Genomic DNA, 12833 nt, shown 5'->3' with positions numbered 1-12833 from the left:
TTCCTTGAATAAATGGATGAATGAACAGCCATCCTTGAAGTCACATATCCATTTTTAATCCACTAACCTAGTTGTTTCACCCAAGTCTTTAATCTGGCTTCCATTTAGACCCAGCCAAGGGGAAGCACCAATAAGGGGTCAGAACACGCTAGCAGAACAGGGACCAGGTACTTACTTCCCCAGCTCCCTGCTCCCAGGTCACAGCTGGCGGAGGTTGCTCTGCTGAGGCCACAGCTCCTCCTCAGGGACTTTTCTTATAGCTATATTGCTCCAGGTTCTAATAGTCACTTCCTTCCCTTTGCCCCCACAGGCCATGGCACAAGTAAATACCCCTCCTATTGACTGCCTTCACCATCCTTTATGGATTTCCTAATCCTAGTTACACACTGGAAATGAGACCCTTCATTAAATCTTCCTCAGTTACCCTATATGGGTGTGCTGTCAGTTTTACAAGGAATCCTGACTGATGCATCTTCTAGGCATAGGGCCCACATAGAAGGAGGTACTACCATCGAGCTGGTATCTCTCACAACATAAGAAGTAGTAAGTCTGAGTCTACCTAAGTAACAATGCCAGGACTCCTTAGAATGGAGACTTGTGCTTCTGGAAAAGCTGTTTCCATTTATGTCTTCTGGGAACTAATCTGGCCCCTAACCACTGAAATCACAGAGTGCCTTTTAAAGTTGTTTCTGGGGGGAAAAAGCTTCCTCTCTGAACCTTAGTGAAGTGGTTTTAGGGCAGTAAAGGCCATTATACTTTAGCAAAAACAACTGCATCAAGCTATAACATTTGTGCTGAGTGGTAAAAACCATTCCAGTAGCCTCTATAGCATATCTGGATTATGAAAAGAAAAGCTAAGAAATAAGATATTTGATCTCTTCCCCTCAATTAAAAAATTACTGAAATCTGTAACCCTATTAGGAAAAAATCAACAGAAGAAGCAGACTTCTCTCACATGCAGAAAGAACCTGAGATTTACTCTGATTTTTAGTTGAATTTGATATGTATCGCAGTACATAGCAAGGCCCTTCTATAAACTAATATTCAGGAAAAGAGAAGAAATTTGAAATTGGAAAAAACATCATATGTTTTCACCGGTATATCGAACTACAAGTCCAGGTATAAATCTTTTCAGTGCTGTCAGGCCTAGAAAGGGGGGAATTATATAATGGAATATGCAAGAGGAGGGCTTAAGGTCCTTATACAGATGCAAGTTGATTATAATTAGCACTTCATGAAATTGCTTTTTTTCCCCTACTAGATGAAAAGTGATTCTAAGTGGGACAGAGCTATAAAAGTAAAAAAGTCCTCATTTTTCAATCTACACTAAAGTTTCTTTCCATGTGTGACCTTATTTGGCACTTTAACCTAAGATTGTAATACATGAAGAATTTTAAACATTTCCATTTGCTTATTATGGTTCTTATGAAAAACTGAAAAGATTATCTGAGGGCAGAGTAACTAGCATGGTAGAAAGAAAATTCAAACCCCAAGCTTAGGACTTACACAAAGCCACATAGTTTTGGACAATCTATTTTAATTTTCTGAGTAACAGATTTATCTTTAAGATTTAGTCCTAAAGTTGCTGAGAGGATTAGATAAGAGTACATCTACATAGCACTTCTTACAGTGTCTGGTGCTGTGCACATGGCAACTCAGTAGCAGTTACTGTCATGATCAGTGTCCATGAGTGGCATGAGATTCAGAGACAGTGCTGTTATTCATATCTGCAAACTTTGCCAGTACACCTATGAAGGCAGTAGCTGCCCACAAAGAGTTTCTAACTGTGTACATACACAAATAACTTGACTCAACTTGATTTGAAAAGAGAAGAAGTTACGGTCAAGCGGGAATTTTAACCAAAATTGAAATTCCCCTTGCATTGCTGATTCAGATCTGTTACTACCAAAATACTGCAGAGCCTGTGATGTGGTAGTGCTGAAAAAAATCATCCTTAATGACATAAAGGGCCTGTTTTAAGACTACTTGGTTCCATTAGTATTTCCAAGGTAATACAGTCTTCTGGGTGTCTTCATATTATCAAGTTAACTGGTGCACCATCCTACCAGGGTTGCCAATCACCCTTGAGTACCTTTTATCACATGCTTGGGTTGTTTCTATTTAAGCGCTCTCTGTTCTGCTGACTCACCATCCTCAGAAATGCATGCTGCCTATTACTGACATTTCTGAGAGATGCACAAATTAGACTGAAGCACTGGCAATTAATATTTCTACTCTTCTCTGCATGACATATACAATATTATAAGTGGTACTTTTCTTTTGTAGAAATGAAATTAAGTTACAGAAAAAAGATAGAGTTTTTCAGATCAAAATCAATGACAGGCACTTTCCAGACAGGCTTATAAAGGAAAAGAAAAGACTAAAACATGATGTAGCATTTTTTTTTCTCTCCCAAAAGAGCTTAAAGCAGGAGGTGGAATAGCATCTATGACATTATATCATTTTTAAAAATCCTTAAAGGAATATAATAATTATTTTATCACTTAAATGTCTTTATCATTAAAAATTAACCAAATATAATCTATGATTCAAAAACTGAGCCCCAAATTTATCAGCCATGGTAAAGGCCAAACTTTTAGAACCATACAATGGTTATTATGCATGATTATTGCACAGTATTTGACCACCCAATGGTTACATGCAATAACGCCAAAGTTCTGAAATGGCATCTAAGTCCATACCTGACTGTTAGAAGTTCCCTCTTCACATCCTTCTCTCCGAGGGAGCACAATACAAACTCCATCATCTCCCTGTGCCCAACCTTGGCACCAGTCCTCCTCGCTCCCTTTATATCCACTCAAGTGTCACTTCTATGAGTGTTTCCTAAAAATGGTAACATTCCCCTTTCCCACTTCTTGCTTGATTCTTAGCACTTTTCCATCATTTGACACTGTCACACATCTCAACACCCCAACAGTCTCCACCTAACATGTAGCCACCTGTTGCTTATAATCTGTCTCCTCCTACTGCCCTCCTCCAGGGGATCTTCCCAACCCAGGGATCAAACCCATGTCTCCCTCATTGCAGGTGGATTTTTTTTTTTACTGTCTGAGCCACCAGGGATACTACTAGAATGTAAGGACCATGAGATATTTTGCAATGATTTGCTTATTGCTATACTCTTGGGCCCAGGACAGTGTCTAGCACTAAATACATGTCAAATATTTTTGTTGAATGAATTAGAGAGACCTTCCCTTTCTGACAGTGGAAATCTACATTTCTGTGTAAGTTCCCTGGGGCCAACTACAGGAGAATATCATACTCATAAAGTTAAAAAATTGCAAAATGAGGAAAAAGGAAGGTTGCTTGTCCTGTTTCACTGTTATACTGAACCATTGTCTGATAGACCCATGAAGGGAATATTTAATTGTCCATGGGACTGTACCTTTGTCATACCATTTACTGTTAATTAGGGTTCAGATGCTATGAAGTTAAACTGTGACTATCAGATTTTTATCTTATAGAAATTAAATGATTTTTGTGCAGAAAAAAATAACTCCAAAGATTATACCTTTATTGCACTTTATAAAACAATTTTGTATCTACCTGGCAATCTTTTTTTTTTTTTTTCTTCATTGCCTTTAAATGCACTTTGCCTCAAATGCATTTTGAACCAGCTTTACCACTTGTCTGGTTCCCTTACCAATGAATTAAATAAGTCTTTTACATGCATTTAGTCCATATCTGTATGAGAGTAATATTTTAAAATTTTAAAGATAACATTTTGGCAGTTTGTGTGTGTGGTGGGGGTGGGGAGGGGGGTTGTCCTATCACAAGATTCCCAAACATATGATAGAGATCAGGAAAAAAGCAGAAAATCTGGTTTGCTGGCATATTCATTTCTTTGTCGAGTTGTTGGCAAGCTCAAATCAGTTTTTTAAAGTGTCCACTTGTGTTTTGTGATTTTTGACCTATGGCTGATGTTGCAGAACTGGAGAGTCAAGCTATTTGACCAGCTGTTTGTCGTTGAGAACATCTTTCCCTCTTGTTTGGCTTCCCTGGTGGCTCAGATGGTAAAGCGTCTGCCTGCAATGCAGGAGACCCAGGTTCGATCCCTGGGTTGGGAAGATCTCCTGGAGAAGGAAATGACGATCCACTCCAGTATTCTTGCCTGGAAAATCCCATGGATGGAGGAGCCTGGTAGGCTGAAGTTCATGTGGTCACAAAGAGTCAGACATGACTGAGAGACTTCACTTTTCTTTCCCTCTTGTTCGCAGAAGGTAATGGCAACCCACTCCAGTATTCTTGCTTGGAAAATCCCATGGACGGAGGAGCCTGGTAGGCTACAGTCCATGGGGCTGCAAAGAGTCGGACACGACTGAGCAACTTCACTTTCACTTCCCTCTTGTTGCCTAAGTCTCAAATACGTAACTACACTGGGCAAGTATTAACAAAATAGATTATAAAACCTCACAAAGGAGCTCTGTTCTGATTGTTATAAATAATAATAAGCCTGTACAAAAATGTAATATTACCAGAATTCCCAGAAAGTAAACTAAACTTCTAATACTTTAAATATGTTATCATTCATTTCCCAAATCCACAAACCAACAAATAGCTAACAGGAAAACTGCTTGCTGAGAAGCATTTTTATGTAAAAACCCAAGTTTATGTAACCAAAGTGAATCCTTGGACATATTAGACTTGTTTGACCACTTCAGTTTAAAAGCAGCTATATATCTTCTCCCTGACTTTATCTATGTAGACTATAATACAAGAAAACATTTAACAATAGATTTCTATTTTTTTTTCTCATGAATAAACAATTTCATCTGAAGTCCTCAAAACTCCTATGTGTTTACTGTTCGGACAAGACAACATATTTCATATAAAATTTGGGGTTATAAAAAACATAAAATTATTTAATTTAAACAAATTCTGGTAACAAATTAAACAAATTAAATTACAATTCTGATAATTAAATCTGTTTAATGTCATCAGTGACTGTGTTCTATAATATACCAATTTACACATAATATTCAAGATCTTTAGTTAACATTAAGAACTTAAGATAATATTAAATTGGGTTAATTAATAAATAATCTTTGGGTATCTGGATAATTTTTTAAATTTTGTGGAAAGTGAACGTGAAGTCACTCAGTTGTTTCTGACTCTTTGTGATCACATGGACTGTAGCCTACCAGGCTCCTCCATCCATGGGATTTTCCAGGCAAGAATACTGGAGTGGATTGCCATTTCCTTCTTCAGGGGATCTTCCCAACCCAGGGATCGAACCTGGGTCTCCTGCATTGCAGGCAGACGCTTTACCATCTGAGCTACCAGGGAAGCCAAATTTTGTTTAAGTCCAACTAATTTAAAATGTGCTAATTTCTGCTCTACAGCAAAATGATTTAGTTACACGTGGATAATTCTTTTCTGGGGGTAATTTCTAATAAGATAAAATATAACATTTGTCAGAAAGCATAGTTTTATATGTATAAATGTATATATATTATATGAGAAACCCTGAATAATACAACTTCAAGGAAAAGCCCATTGCACTATAAGCAGAAGCAAAGATTACATATATGTGTGTGTGTATATATACAACTCAAGTTTGACACATATATGTATTCATACATATGTCTGTGTGCATACATGCTTATTCCTATCCAACTCTTTGCAACCCCATAGACTGTAGCCTGCCAGGCTCCTCTGTCCATGAGATTTCCCAGGCAAGAATACCGGAGTGGGCTGACATTTCCTCCTCCAAGGACCTTCCTGACCCAGAAATTAAACCCAGTCTCCTGCATCTGCTGCATTGGCAGCAGAATTCTTTACCACTGAGACACTTTGGAAGTTACTCTGTTAATAAGGGACCAAATTTCCCCAAACTTCTGACTTTTTCCTTTCAGTATCAGATTTTAAAATGGGGAGAAAATTCAAAGTGTTTTTTACACCTAAACTGACTTTGGTGTTTTCCAGAGGGTCCTGGGGTTTCCCAGGTGGTGCAGTGGTGAAGAATCTGCCTTTGAGCCATGGGGTTCAATCCCTGGGTCAGGAAGTTCCCCTGGAGAAGGAAATGGCAACCCACTCCAGTATTCTTGCCTGAGAAATCCCATGGACAGAGGAGCCTGACAGGCTACAGTCCACGGGGTTGCAAAGAGTTGGACCCAACTGAGCACGCTCGCACACTTGGAAAATCACAAAGATTTGTTTTGCTTTAATTTATGTATTTGCTATTGTCACTGTAACAAGTCACCACCACTTGTCTTAAAACAACACAAATACAACCCCCCTTACATTTCTGGGAGATCAGAAATACAAAGCAAGGTTCAATCAGCTAAAATCAAGACGTTGGCAGGGACGGTTCCTTCTAGAGGTTCTGAGGGGAGACTACAATTCCCTTCTTTTTTTCAGCTTCTAGTGCCCACCCACATTCCTTGGCTTATGGTCCCTTCCTCCATATCCAAAGCATATCACCCCAATCTCTGCCTCCATTATCACACCACATACCCTTCTCTTTTATATAATCCTTATGATAATACTGGTCTCAATCAGATAATGCAAAACAATCTTCCATTTCAAAAACCTTAATTTAATTATGTCTGCAAATACCAGTTTGTCTTTTATGGTAACATATTTTACATCCTGGGGATTAGATATAAAGTCTCTGGGAACCCATTATTCAGTCTAGCATACCTTGTGAAAAGAGTACCAGAAATAATTAGGTAATCTACTTGAAGACCATGAGCCTGTAGCCCCCAGACGTAGTGGAGCCTGAGGATTGATAATGTTAACCCTTCTGGCAATGCTCTGTTACCTCACCATCAACCAATCGGAGAATTGTTAAAGAACTGATCACACACCTTAAGACTCTTCTCCCTCACCTTGTCTTTTAAAATGCTTCTCTGAAACTCTTTGGGGAGTTCAGCTGATTTGGGCATCAGCTTCCCTGCTCTTCTTGTGTGGCCCTTGCAAAAAAACCTTTCTGCACTCCGAACTCTTGACTTTTTCATTTGCTTGGCCTTGCTGTGTATTGGGCATGTGATCTTGGGTTCACAATACTGAGAGGAGAACCCTTGATGTTCTGACATATCTCTGCCCTGAGACACTTTCTTTTGTTCTCTGTGAGCTATTCTATTTTTTTTAAGCTCTGAAGGCAAGGCTTGTAGACAGCTGAAGTCATCTTAGATTCCTTAAAGGCATCACTGAGAGGTATGCAAATATATGCAAATAGAGTATACAACAGAGTAATTAAAATAAAATCTAGTAGCCTTAAATAGATACCAAATAATAGTCCTAGGAGAGGCAATTAATTCTATTGTTTACAACCACTCCCTTTGTTAGCTGATCTTTTTTTTTTCCCCCCCAAATGAAGAGATAAATCACTTTCTTTGCTTCTGTGAAAGAAAAACAAAAAACATTGCATTTATATTCTGCTTCATTTTTGTCTGGAAAAGCATAGCCAAACAATGCCTATTAATAAGAGGAAAAATAACTCAGAAATGGACAACGGCTTGGAAAGTTTTCAGAGTCTGGCCACTGCTCACATTTTAGCCTCATCTTATTCCCCAACCCCCTCTCTCAACTCAGCTCCTTCTACATGGAAATCCTGGCAATTCCACCATCCCACATGCAATCAGTCCCCAACCAAAGGTTATTCCTCCATCAGAAGACAGAACACAGTCCCTGCCTTCAGATGCACACAACCCAGTCAGGGAAAGATATTAAAAAAGCAGGCAATTATATCATCCAGGATGCTGAATGCAATGCTGGAGATGCAAACAGAGCATGGTGGAAGTGTGAACTGGAGCACCTAAAAGAGGAGGAAGGACAGGTCAGAGAAGAGCCTGAAAGATGCTACACTTGAGCTGAGGACTAAAGGAGGTATAGGAAGCAAGTCCTAATAGAGCAGAGACCTAGAAGACAGGATCTAACAATCTGTATTTGGAACAACTACTCAGAGTTACGGGGGTGAAACATCAAGTCTAAGGCTAGGAGGCACAGGAGAATGAGGCTCCAGAGGCAGAGTGGCCAGAGTCTGGGCCCTCGGTTTGCCACTATTAAAAGATGAACTCTGGAGTGTTCAAAGTTCAAAGCTTATTTAAGCAGGGACTTCCCTGGTGGTCCAGCAGCTAAGACTGCCCGCTTCAAATTCATGGAGCCTAGGTTTGGTCCCTGGTGAAGGACTGGGAAGCCTGGCATGCTGCAATCCATGGGGTCACAAAGAGTCAGACACGACTAAGCAACTGAACAACAATAACAACAGGGAACTAGATCCATATGCCAAGGACTAAAAGATCCTGCATGTAATGAGGAAAACCTAAGATTCAGCGTGCCATAACTAAGATTCGGAGCAGCCAAAAAATTATTTTTTGAAAAAGTTTATTTGAGCAACAATAAATTTCAACCCAGCAGCACCAAACCAGAAGTGGTTAGGAATGTTCTACCAACTGGGACTGGGCAGAGACTTTTATAGAGAAAAGGCAGAGTAAGACAATTTTTGACTCTCTACAGCTTATGGGAGTAACGATCCATCTAGAGTGGAGACCACCTGTGTGCACCTTCACAGAAGGAAAGAGGGGCCAAGACTAAAGAAGCCAGTCTCTAGTTCAGAGGCTGCTACTGTAAAACCCAGGTGGCTTTAGTGAAATCAGCATCAGTGGACAAGAGAGGGGGGAACATTTTAAAGATATTAAGGATGGACAGAATTAACTGAATTGATCATAGATAAAGAGCTGGGGTGAGAAAACAGTCAATGTCACTTCCCAGTTGTCAATGGCAAAGCCCTTTAACGAATCCCAAATAATAAAAACAGGTTTCGGGTAATAAGATAAAGTCTAACCGTCCCCCCACCCCCACTCCACCGCCGCCCCTTTTCCTTTGTGCTTAGTTCCACTGGCTTATAAGGTGGGGCGTGCAGAGGCCGAATACCTGGAGCTTCAAACCAAAGTTCCTGGTATGAACCGGCTGGGCTGCACATCACCTCAGGGCGTGTGCTGCTGCTACTGCTGCTAAGTCGCTTCAGTCGTGTCTGATTCTGTGCGACCCCATAGGCGGCAGGCAGCCCACCAGGCCCCCCCGCCCACCCCCCCCGTCCCTGGGATTCTCCAGGCAAGAACACTGGAGTGGGTTGCCATTTCCTTCTCCAATGCATGAAAGTGAAAAGTGAAAGTGAAGTCGCTCAGTTGTGTCCAACTCTTAGCGACCCCATGGACTGCTGCCTACCAGGGTCCTCCGTCCATGGGATTTTCCAGGCAAGAACACTGGAGTGGGGTGTCATTGCCTTCTCCTCAGGGGGTGTACAAGCGCCTAAAACAGCTCTCAGGCAAGATGGCGGCAGGCCAGGTGCAGAGAGGCTGCGCGATCCTGGAAGGGAGGCAGGAACTGCACAGCGGGGCCAGGCCCGAACCCCGCTCCTCCTCGCTGACTAGATCCCTGAAAAGCCGCCCTGCCCACCACCTGATGCCACCGCAAGAGAGCGTTTACGCTCACATGTCTCCATTCTCTGATAAAGACTTTGCTTCTGAACTGAACTGAGTCTTATTCTGTGGGTGGGCTCGAGTGACACCAGACAGGCTGACTCGTGCAAGGCCTGACTTAAGAACTGCTAACAGAATTTTCATGCTTGGCGACTCTGTAGGTACTGGTATCCACAATGAAACGGAGCATGGGAATAGGATTTGGGGTTGGAGAGATGCTGAGTAGCATATTAAATGTACTGAGGAAAAAAATGCTTGATGAGCAGGAGGCAGATATAGGTTCTGGCACGTGGATGGTCACATGGAGTATGAGTGTAAGGGGATATGGCAATAGGGGCAAAAAGACCCCATAAGAGGCTAGCTGGCAGCTGGGTGGGGGGAAAAAAAAGTGATGGCTGAAGTAGGACAGTGACAACACGGATTTAGAAGTGACAGATTCAAGATATATTTAGGAAGTAAATTGATTTTGTCCCCTTCATTCTTCAACCATTCAAACATTATTCATGAGCCCAAGACTATGTTAATTGCTTTTATGGAATGAGTAATAGAAATCACATGCTAGAAAAATCTGGATGCTGAAGACTTTGGCTTGTATTTTTAGCGTCTTTTTTTCTACTCTGATGTCTAGAGCCTTCTTAATGTTCATGCTAGAAATACGCGAAAGGAGTATTCCAGTCCTCTTATTTTCTGGGAGTAATGGAGGTGATTTACCCAAGTCACTTAGCTAATTGGTGGCAGAGCTAGAATTAAAATCCTTCTGGTTTCTAATACAGTACTGATCTCTCAACTTGGTGTGTACTTATAAATATTTAAAACAGCCTTCTAAAGATACACAGAATGTCAGAGAAGCTACACTTTAAACAATCCATCCTTATGCCCAAAGGTACATTAGAACTAGAATCATGAAATTAATAGCTATTGATACTTACTTACCCAGAATCAATACATTTCTTGGTTAAGATGAGTGGTTGTTTTTGGGTGTAACATAAAGAGATCGGGAAAAGCCCGGTGAACCTGAGTGCTGCTGACAGATGGAAGCAGCATGCTGGGAAGGCGGGGGAGCCTGCAGCTGGACACGGGGACTGGGGCCAGCTTCAGCCAGGCCAGAGCTTAAGACTGGTGTCATGACCAGCCCTGGGCAAGGGTGGAGATATGAAATTAGTAACTGAGTCCATGAATTTAAGAACCTAAAATTTGGAAACCTTCAGGACATCCAGGTTCCTAATCCAGGTCCCCATATTCTAAGTGTTCTGTGACTTTGGACAAACATAATTTTTTAAAATTTTTTCAAAATTGTTGGAGTGTAGTTGCTTTACAATATTCTGTTACTTTCTACTGTACAGCAAAGTGAATCAGCAATACGTGTACATATATTCCCTCTTTTTTGGGTTTCCTTCCCATTTAGGTTACTGCAGAGCATTGAGTAGAGTTCCCTGTGCTATAGAGTAGGTTCTCATTAGTTATGTTTTAAACATAGTAGTAGTGTATATATGTCAATGCCAATCTCCAAATTCATCCCACCCCCACTTCCCCCTTGGTATCCATACATTCGTGCTCTATATCTGTGTCTCTAGTTCTATAAAAAAGATTGTCTATACCAATTTTTTCAGATTCCACATATATGCTTTAATATATGATATTTGTTTTGCTCTTTCTGATTTACTTTACACTGTAAAATTGATTAGCCATATGCGAATGTTGCAGGCTAGAAGTAGAATTGCGCCCCAAAATGTGATATTCTAAAGAAAACCTATGACCAAAATGGCGCTCTGGCCCTAGACTGGAAGTAAAAATACATAATGTATATAGGTTACAAAAACCCCTAAAACAGGTCAGGTTTATTCAAATTATTTTATCGTGAAATGAAAAAAACAAGCAGACTTACTAATATAATGAATCTAAATTGAAATTGTCACATTTTTTATGAGCCACTGCTACTTTCAAACAGTGTTAAGAACAAGTGTTCACTAAATGCATTCCTTTTAGAAGCTGTCTTAATGTGGAAGTGAAATACCATATACACTCACCATTTCCATGGTAACTATTTTCTTACTAAATGGAACTGGCATAATCAGCATTTAAGACCTTCTATTTCCTGAAATGTTCATCTTATATGAATGTCTTTATATTCAAGTTACATGCAGTAGCTTCCCGTTTTATTTTCTTCTTTTAATTAAACCTAATTTTGTTAAATGTGGTGGCTCTCTAGAAGAAAAATAATGTGGTGTATTTGTTGCTCTATTGTTTATAAGAGATTCCTTTAATATTTTAGTGTTTTCTAATAAAAACTGAGATATTTCTTTTTTCCATAATGTTGAGAATTCAGAGCTTCTTTAAAAATAAATTCCATCAATATATGTCCTGGATGTGGTGGTTAAACACCATAAGAAATGTTTTGTCTGTGTTAAAAGATTATTTTCAGAAAACGCAGAATCATGTTTCTTATAAACATATGAACATGAATATGTGTTTAAAATGTTTATTTTACTCATTATGTGAATCTCTCTCCATGACATCTGAGTCTTATTTTCAACTAAGTCTCAACCTTTAGTCCCTGATGAACCTGCATAGCCCAGTTTTACTAAGAATCCATTTAGAATCTCCATCCTTGATATCTGATAACCCTGGCCTGCCTTCAAGAATAATCCTGTTAAGTTGGTTTAGAAAGAATCCCTCTACCCTTGAAATCCACTCTTAGTAAATTTTCATTGTTCATCTGCTCACTCAGCTGTTTGGCTATAAATTCCCAGCTGTTTTTGCTGTATTTGGACTTCCCTGGGAGCTCAGATGGTAAAGAATCTGCCTGCAATGCAGGAGACCCCGGTTGGATTCCTGGATCAGGAAGATCCACTGGAGAAGGGATAGGCTACCCACTCTAGTATTCTTGAGCTTCCCTGGTGGCTCAGCTGATAAAGAATCCACCTGCAATGTGGGAGACCTGGGTTCGATCCCTAGGTTGGGAAGATCCCCTGGAGAAGGGAAAGGCTACCCACTCCAGTATTCTGTACAGTCCTGCTGCTGCTACTGCTGCTAAGTCGCTTCAGTCATGTCCGACTCTGTGCGACCCCATAGACGGCAGCCCACCAGGCTCCCCCATCCCTGGGATTCTCCAGGCAAGAATACTGGAGTGGGTGGCCATTTCCTTCTCCAATCCATGAAAGTGAAAAGTGAAAGTGAAGTTGCTCAGTCGTGTCTGACTCTTAGCGACCCCATGGACTGCAGCCTACCAGGCTCCTCCGTCCATGGGATTTTCCAGGCAAGAGTACTGGAGTGGGGTGCCATGGGGTCGCAAAGAGTCAGACATGACTGAGCAACTTTCACTCACTTGCTGTATTTGGAGTTGAGCCCAGTATCTCAATAGTCTTGACATTTATCACAATAGTCCTG

General features: G+C 40.6%; 2 non-coding genes across 2 annotated transcripts; one reads left to right on the top strand and one right to left on the bottom strand.

Moving 5' to 3' along the window:
• Positions 1–4016: 4016 nt before the first annotated feature.
• Positions 4017–4088, top strand: TRNAC-GCA. The gene has a single exon. It is a non-coding gene; the product is annotated as a tRNA-Cys (tRNA).
• Positions 4089–5235: 1147 nt separating this feature from the next.
• TRNAC-GCA lies at positions 5236–5307 on the bottom strand. The gene has a single exon. It is a non-coding gene; the product is annotated as a tRNA-Cys (tRNA).
• Positions 5308–12833: the final 7526 nt, after the last annotated feature.

This window comes from Bos indicus x Bos taurus, chromosome 12, assembly GCF_003369695.1.
Source record: "Bos indicus x Bos taurus breed Angus x Brahman F1 hybrid chromosome 12, Bos_hybrid_MaternalHap_v2.0, whole genome shotgun sequence".
Lineage (NCBI taxonomy): Eukaryota > Metazoa > Chordata > Mammalia > Artiodactyla > Bovidae > Bos > Bos indicus x Bos taurus.
Note: the sequence above shows the minus strand (reverse complement) of the source record. Positions and strands in the feature narration are given on the sequence as shown.